This window comes from Tetrao urogallus (genome assembly GCF_951394365.1).
Source record: "Tetrao urogallus genome assembly, chromosome: Z".
NCBI classification, from domain to species: Eukaryota; Metazoa; Chordata; class Aves; order Galliformes; family Phasianidae; genus Tetrao; species Tetrao urogallus.
Genome location: NC_136816.1, coordinates 17,449,928 through 17,458,050, shown reverse-complemented (window position 1 = coordinate 17,458,050; position 8,123 = coordinate 17,449,928).

Here is an 8,123-nt window from a genome sequence, read left to right as displayed (position 1 = left end):
CATTTCGATATCGTATTTAGTAAATTAGTTTTCTCTCTCAGCTTGTTGCCACCATTTTGCTCTTAGGCCCATCTCCCTACCTTTCTTTTTCCCTTTTCCCCCACTCCTGGTGTGTATCTGTTCTACATTTAGTCACAGAACCAGGCTGAACTGGCCCGAAACCGCTGATACCTTTATCCTCTCCCAACAGACCCTGCCAAAGAGCCCATCCCCTTCCTTCCCCCGTTTTAGCACTGAAATGCTGCTCTCGGGTCTCCCTGGAGCCTTCTTCGGGCTGAACGGCCCCAGCTTTCTAATAGGCCTGGGGTAGCAGGACGGTGGGGGCTAGATGCACGTTCTCTGGCTAAGCCACACCAAGGCACTGGAAACGCCTAGTAGTTATCCATGACCTCCAACTAGAGATATTCTGTGGCCCTACGTCTGTGGCGTGCAAGAATACGTGCGAACGCCCAAGCGCTGTGCACTGACTTATGCCGCAATTCACTCTCACAAGCGGCGCATAGTACGCCGAGCGCTCCCGGCGCAGCGCTTCCCACGCCCGCCCGACGCCCCAACCCCACACGCCGCTGCTGCCGCTCCACTTCCGGCTTTCCCGCAGCGCCCCCCGGTGCTGACGTCACGGCGCGCAGATGCCGGAAGCGGAGCGGGAGAGAGGAGAAGGGCGGGCGGCGCGCGCGGCGACGGTATCGCGCGCCTCCCGCTGACGGCGCCGCTCCTGCCCCGCCCCGCCCCGCCAGCAACGGGCGCCAGGTACGTGCTGCGGCCCGGCCTCGGGGCGGGAGGGGGCGCGAGCGGTCTCGGCCCTGCCGCCGGCCTCGCGGGGCTGCCACGCTGACGGGAGGAGCGGGCCCGTGCCGCGCGGCCGCCTCACGCCTGAGCCGCCGGGCCTGGGCTGCTGGCTCGCCGCGCGGTGGAAGGCGGGAGCGGCCGCGGCGGTCGGGCTGCCCGTACTTCCACGGCGTGCTGTGCGGCCGTGGGGCGCCGCTGGCAGCGGGCGGGAGCAGCGCCCGTCCCGAGCGGCCCGGGCTCGCTGCTCAGCAGGCCCGCGGCTGCTGGGCTGGTCCCCGAGAGCGGGCTGGGCAGCCCGGAACGAGCCCCTGCCACGCTGCACGGGACGTCTTTTTGTCCGGAATGAACGATAAACATCACCGCAAGCTTCTGGTAGTCTTGGTGCTCTCCCTCTTTACAGCAGCTTTCTCTCTTGTACCTTTTGCAAGTTTTCCTTGCAGTCACCAACAGGAAAATGTCCCTGAGTGAACTCTGCTCTTCTGACCCACTGCAAAGCCAGGCCCAAGTGCTCACTTCCCCTCAGGGCTTTGTTCTCCTGGCACTGTGAAGCTAAGAACTTCTTTCTGTTTGGAGGTTTCATAGAGTTGGCTGGGCAGCTTGGGAACCTTCACCAAGTCTTTGTCATTTCTGAGTTGTACAGACTTAAACTCCCCCCTGTACTTGGCACTGGCAAGGCCGCAACTCAAGGTCTGTCCTCAGTTTTGGGCCCCTCAGAGAAAGAAAGGCATTGACACGCTGGAGGATGTTCAGAGAAAAGCAGAGAAGCTGTGAGGGGTCTGCAGCACAAGTCTTATGGAGAGCAGCTAGGGAGCTGGGATTGTTCAGTCTGGAGCAGAGGAGGTTCAGGGGAGACCTCGTTGCTCTTTTCAGTGACCAGACAGGAGGCTGTGATGAGGTGCGGGTTGGCCTGTTCTACTGGGTAGCAGTGATAGGATGAGACAGAATGGCCGCAACTTGCTCCAGGAGAGATTTGGGTTGGGTAGTTGGGAGGTTTTCTTTGCTTAAGTAATGATGCAGTGGTACAGGCTGCCCAGGGAGGCGGTGGAGTCTCCATGCTTGGAGGTGTTCAAGAAATGTGTGGTTATGGCACTGAGGGACGTGGTCAGTAGACATGGTGAAGTTGGGTTGGGGATGAACTACACAATCTTCTTCGACCTTTATGACTATGAAACTTAAAGAGGTAGCTTTTATTTTAAATGACCACTGTTGTGAAGTTGTGGTTTGGCATTTAGGTAACTCAGAGTTTGTTGTTACGAAAGATGTTGCGTATCACAACAGATGCATAAAGTGCCTGTTGAAGAAATGTTGGATTTCCTCCTTCCCTTTCAGACTTTTAACTCTTAACCACAGTGCTGCATGGGCCCAGCTGCTCAATCACATGTAAGCCAAATTGACATCACCTTCGAGGGAGGTGATCCTCCCCCTCTACTCTGCCCTGGTGAGGCCTCATCTGGGGTACTGCGTCCAGTTCTGGGCTCCCCAGTACAAAAAAGACAGGGATCTCTTGGAAAGAGTCCAGCGGAGGGCCACGAAGATGGTGAGGGGCCTGGAGCATCTCTCCTATGAGGAAAGGCTGAGTGAACTGGGTCTGTTCAGCCTTGAGAAGAGAAGACTGAGAGGGGACCTGATCCAGGTCTATAAATATCTAAGGTGTGGGGGGCAGAATGGCGAGGCCGGACTCTTTTCAGTGGTGAGTGGAGACAGGACAAGGGGAAACGGCTGGAAACTGCAGCATAGGAAGTTCCGCACAAACGTGCGCAAGAACTTCTTTACAGTGAGGTGACGGAGCACTGGAACAGGCTGCCCAGGGAGGTGGTGGAGTCTCCTTCTCTGGAGATGTTCAAGACCTGCCTGGATGCCTACCTGTGCGACCTGCTGTAGGGAACCTGCTTTGGCAGGGGGGTTGGACTCGATGATCTCTGGAGGTCCCTTCCAACCCCTACAATTCTGTGATTCTGTGATTCTGTGACATGTCCTCAAAAAGCTAAGCATACACTTTACTGCGTTTCTGTGCAATGTTTTTTGGATAAGGTGGTAAGTTTAACAAGCCTTGGGCACAACACACATGGTTGGTGAAAGGTGTGTTAGAAAATCAACAGCAGCTGGAAGTCAGCTCAGTGTCACTGGTCTCAACTGTACACAGAAAAATGGTGACAGAGAGGAGGGCTGTGTCGGTATTTGCCCTCACAATAACAGAAAGGTGGACACCTTGTGCTCACTTGTGCTACCCACAGCAAAGCTGTCTGATTGTGTTGGTTAGAGAAAGCCAGAAAAATATTACAATTGAGTGTTTTATATAAATCACGTAAAAAAAGGTTAATATGCTGTTAATTAATTAAAGGTTAATACAGGCAGCGAAAATCTTAGCTTTACAACACCGGTGTTCTGTTGGACAGCCTGGTGCAATGCTGCAGTTACCTGGTGGCTGTGGCATGTCCTCTTTTGCCCTCATCTTGCTCTCTGATGTGCCCTTGCCCAAACACAGTGGGTTAACATGGGTGTGATATAGTGCTTGAATTGACCTGACACTTTTTGTCTGAAGTAGGTTAGCTGGTGCTGGTAGGCGTAGGAATGAGATGAAAACTTCCAGCAGTCCAGCGATATGGAGCAGCTGGAGGCAGATGGGCATCATCATTTCAGAAGCATAGTGCATGCTGTGAGTGCTGGCTGCCTTACCGAAATACCTTTAATTATTGCAGCTTTCTCACCAGAGCCTGGATTTTGCCTTTTTTCTTCAAATTGCTTTTTCAATGGTTGTGGCCAATTACGACTATATGTTAATTTGTTAGTTGACTCTTTACTGAGCTGTCTTTTGTCTAGTAGTTAGCTAATGTTTGGGAAAGCTTCTCCTTGTAATCACTCAGTAGGGAGTTATGTTTTGGTCTTTCATCCTTTAAGTTTCACAAACTAAGTTGTTTTTTTTCTTTACCCTTGAAGACAGAGCTCTGAGGTTTTGGAGGTTTTGTCCATTCTGGCCTCTATAGAAAAAGTTCTGAATGAGAATCTATTGCTGGTACTTTGAATTTGACCCGCTGTTCCTTTGGGGAGCAATGTGCTGTGGTGACTGTGGAGTTTTTTGTGTTTACAATAGATTCCTGGAATTCTTTGAAGTAAAGTATGCATGATGCATATCTCTTAAAATTTTTTTTCCTCACTTACTGAAACAAATTATTTAACCGTGGGCATAAAGACATCTGCTTACAAAACTTGATGGTGCCCTATGATTTTTATTCCATCTTTCAAGAGGTGTTTGTCTTTGTAACCGTGATTGTACATATGCCTACAAGTCTTTGGATTCGTTTCATGGATCTGTACTCAGTGAGATTCTTGAAGTAGAATTTAATCTGTTAAAAATGGTTATTTTGCATGGATTTTTTTCAGTGTTTCAAAGCATTGTGGTTGGAATGTGCATCATATGTATTCATGTAATTTTTATTTTATTTTTTTGACTGGAGTGAGGACTCTGGGTCAGGAAGCAAATCCAGCAAGCACAGAACTTCACAAATAAAATGCTGCTTTCCAGTTGCATGAGCTTGCTCACAGCACTGTTGGGTGCCTTCATCTCAAAGGATGTAGGAGGGGCTGGGAGAAGGAAGAAGTAAAGGACCATTTGCCCAGAGGGCTTCAGCAGATGGTGAACCTGCAGCCCAGTTACCTTCTATGTGAGCTGACTGTGGGAATCAGCCCCCTTACCAGTTTCTTAAGCTCTCTGCTAGTGTGAGTCAATTATTGATGATGCTGCTAGTTAGAATGGTGACCTGCTTTGTGGGTTTGCACTGTTGTGATGTCACAGCTTTTACTCCTGTTGCACCCTCCTGAAGGGGATTTCAGCCATATTAAGGTCCTGCTTGTTGAAACCTCCCCAGTACTTCAATGAATATTCTCTTTAGTTGGTATCCAGCAGAGAAAAGATGCACTACGTAGAGCTGATCAAGCTAATTTTAGGCTTTTTTTTGGCTTTTTTTTGGCTTTTTTTTTGGCTTTGTAGTCACTTTGGTTTCTAAGTCTTTCAGCTTTCTGTTGCCCAGCAGATATAGAAAGGCAGCAGTCTGTGTTAACTCTACTATATAGACATTTTAATGTTGTAAGTTGTGATTTTTAATACTGACATAAAGTAAGTGTTCTTTCAAAAACTGTATTATTACACAAATCAATATATGTTTACTGCTGGAGTAAATTTAGGAAACTTTTCTTTTAGCAAATAAGGTGGCAAATATTGGGTTCTCCTCTTTCTTATCTTGCTTGAAGTTTTTTTGTCTTAGGAAGAAGGCATAGTAGACCTCGTTGTTTTATTTTTGATACATGCTGGAAGCTAGCAGTTCTGTTGTACTTTACAGTTGTCATCTGACCTCTGTGCTGGAAGGAAAACTGTCCTGTTTGTTTTGTTGTTTTTTTTTAAGTAAAGACTATTTATCTGAGAAGATGAACAGGATGATTCTGATTGACTCTGTTGTCAGTGTACCAATTACACTCCAGGCTGGCTTGAATGTTGTGTTGAAGATCAAATGCAACAGATAATGTGGTTGGTTGTAGTCTCTTTTAAACTTATGTGAGCCTGGATTCACAAAGACTTGAAATTCACATTTGAGTGAATATCATATTTATGTATTGCACCATGAGCATAAATTCCATCCAAATCTCAGTTGTCTTGTTTATCTGAGCCGTATTCACTCTTTGCTTTTTTTCTTTCTTGTCCTGAGTATAAGCAAACAAATTTGGCAGCATCTAGGATTTCGTTGTTGTTTCCAACAATAAGCCTGTAATTCATCCTGCAGAGCATACTTGTTGGTCTTGATTAAGAGTATCAGATTTAAGTAGAAACTGTCACCATAGTTAAAAACAAAACTGGAGATATTTTTAAAAAGAGATGTACCTTCAGCCTCATGTTGGCTCAAGTCTGACTAACTTGCACACAGTGTACTTTCTGTTCCTCTGTGTTTGTGGAACTCGCCTGGATCAAACTTTGGAATATTCCGGTGTTGCCTTTATCCAATATATTTTAAGCTGATATTCATCTACCAATTTATGAGACCATATAAATGTAGTTGTCCACATCCAACCAGTGAGAGAGCAAGTAGAGACATCAAAATCAATAAAGCTGTTTGTATTGCAGACTCATATTTGATACATTATAGTCAGTGAGACAAAAAATAATGGAGGCATCTTGTTAATTCAAATGCTTACATTTTGAAGCAAGAGGATTTGAAATTTAAAGGAAGGAAAAACTGATTATCATAGTGATATGCATCTTTTTTTTTTTTTGTCCCTTTGGCTGTCTGCATTTCCTACTTGCCCATGTTCAAACTGACTTTCAAAGTTCTAATAGAGCAGTTAAATTTTCCTGTCATTTTCTGTCCTCCTTTCCTCAGTTTTACCAGATAATGAACTGAACCTGGAAGTTGATAATTGAAAGGAGAAGAAAAAAAAAGAAAAAAGATGAAAAGAAATAAAGGAAGTTTTCACTCTGAACAGCTCCCTGTTCTGGTTTTACTCAGATCTGATTCCTGAGTTGGTGCATGGTGCATTGCTACAAACAGTTCTGTCAGCACAGTTGAGATGGTGGCATGCGTAGGGGGTGGGACTGCTTAAGTCGTTTTGCAAAAATGTGTTTGGTAATATGGACCTTTGATTCTAAGTCCTGGGGGCAGGAGCTGTCTTTGTTCTACATTTGTTCTCTATGACACAGTGGGGTACTTGTTATGTCCGGATGAAGTCGAACACAGCTTTCTCTTGGGTTGGATTTAATATTTCTCAGCATAAGAACTTGTCCTCAATTTTTTTTTTTTTTTAGAAATTTTGAACGTGTTCTGATAATGGCAGCATGAGAGCTCCAGGTTATGTCACTTGGTCTTAAGTCCACTGTGATAATGAAACTTTATTTCCAACAAGATACAGCAGATACATAACCATCCTGCCATGTGAGATTTCAAATCTGCAGCTAGATCTTTGCTTGTGCTTTATATGTTAAGATGTAATTTCTAGTTGTCAGCAACTTGGAAATAGACACAGACATTTTTGGTTTACAATGCCATATGAGCCCCGTTTTTGCTCTGACTAAATAGGCTGCGTACCCTGCATTACATTCATGTGAATCATGCCACTTCACGATTCACAATCGTTTTTCTTTCTACTGAATATTTGAGTAGTAAGAAAAATTAGGATAAGTCCTTAAGGAGCAACTGTAGAGGACCAAACCAAAATAACAAGAAGTTGAAGCCACTGCCTGTGTGGGTAGTTGGTCCAGGGAAGGGAGCCTGGGAGGAATGGAGTTATGCTAAGATGGGAAGTCCAGTTCCTTAATGATACCAATCCATGCCTGCGTTTTGTTGCTCTGAGAGAGAAAATGTCAGTATCTGGTTGGTACTGTCTTTATAGGTACATTATTGGGCATTGGTACATTATAGGGGAACAGAATTTTTCAAAGCTGGCATTCCTCTGAGAAGCTCAGATTTTGCTGGCTTAGCAATTACCATAGGAAACATTTAAAATAACATTTTGTTTAAAAAAATTCTAGATGACTATTATCTTCAGTGAGTACTACTAATAGGAGTATAATAAAGCTTGATGGATATGGCCAGGATTAAAGTATCTGGTTTTCTGTAAGAAGGTTGTGGTGTGGATAACTTTAATATTTTTGTTTTCTTTGGTTGTTCTAAACTTCACTTTTCATTGCAATGCAGAGTAGCAGATAAACTGCAGTGTTTTACTTTATGGGAAAGAGTGGTCAGTAAGTTTCCTCTGATTATAGTTAAGCATAGGGATGTTGCCCAAAGATGTTGTGGAACTGCCATCCTTGAAAACATTCAGAACTTGGATGAAGAAGTGCCCAAGCATCCTTTTCTAATACATCTTTCCTTCTGTAAGCAAGCTGACCTCCAGGGGTCCCTTTCCAGGTATGTGATTGTGTGGTATAGAGCCTTTGTTCTTTGAATAGCAAATTTAGCAAGGTCTACTTTTGTGTAAGGGGAGGGACATCCAGTTCAGTTTCAGTATGCAAAAATTAACAGTGATTCTACCAGTACAACAACTGCTGTGCCCTTTTAGTTGTTTGGACTTGTGCAACTGCAGCATGGAACAAGTAACAGTTTTTCTTGGGATGAGAGTGACCAGTGGAAGTGGACAGCAGGGAGCTGGGTTTCTGGAAAACCTCTGGGGGCTTTTGTAGTCCCCTGTTCCTTCTGCAGCATGAATGATTGTAGGTGATGGGAGTGATCAGGGGGAGAATTGGAACAGGTTGTTAAGTTGGCCATATCTCTGTTCAAGCTCTTGATGTGAAAGGGCAAATGAGGATAACTTAGGAAGGAAGGGAATGGATTGATAGCTGGAGCTGTCAG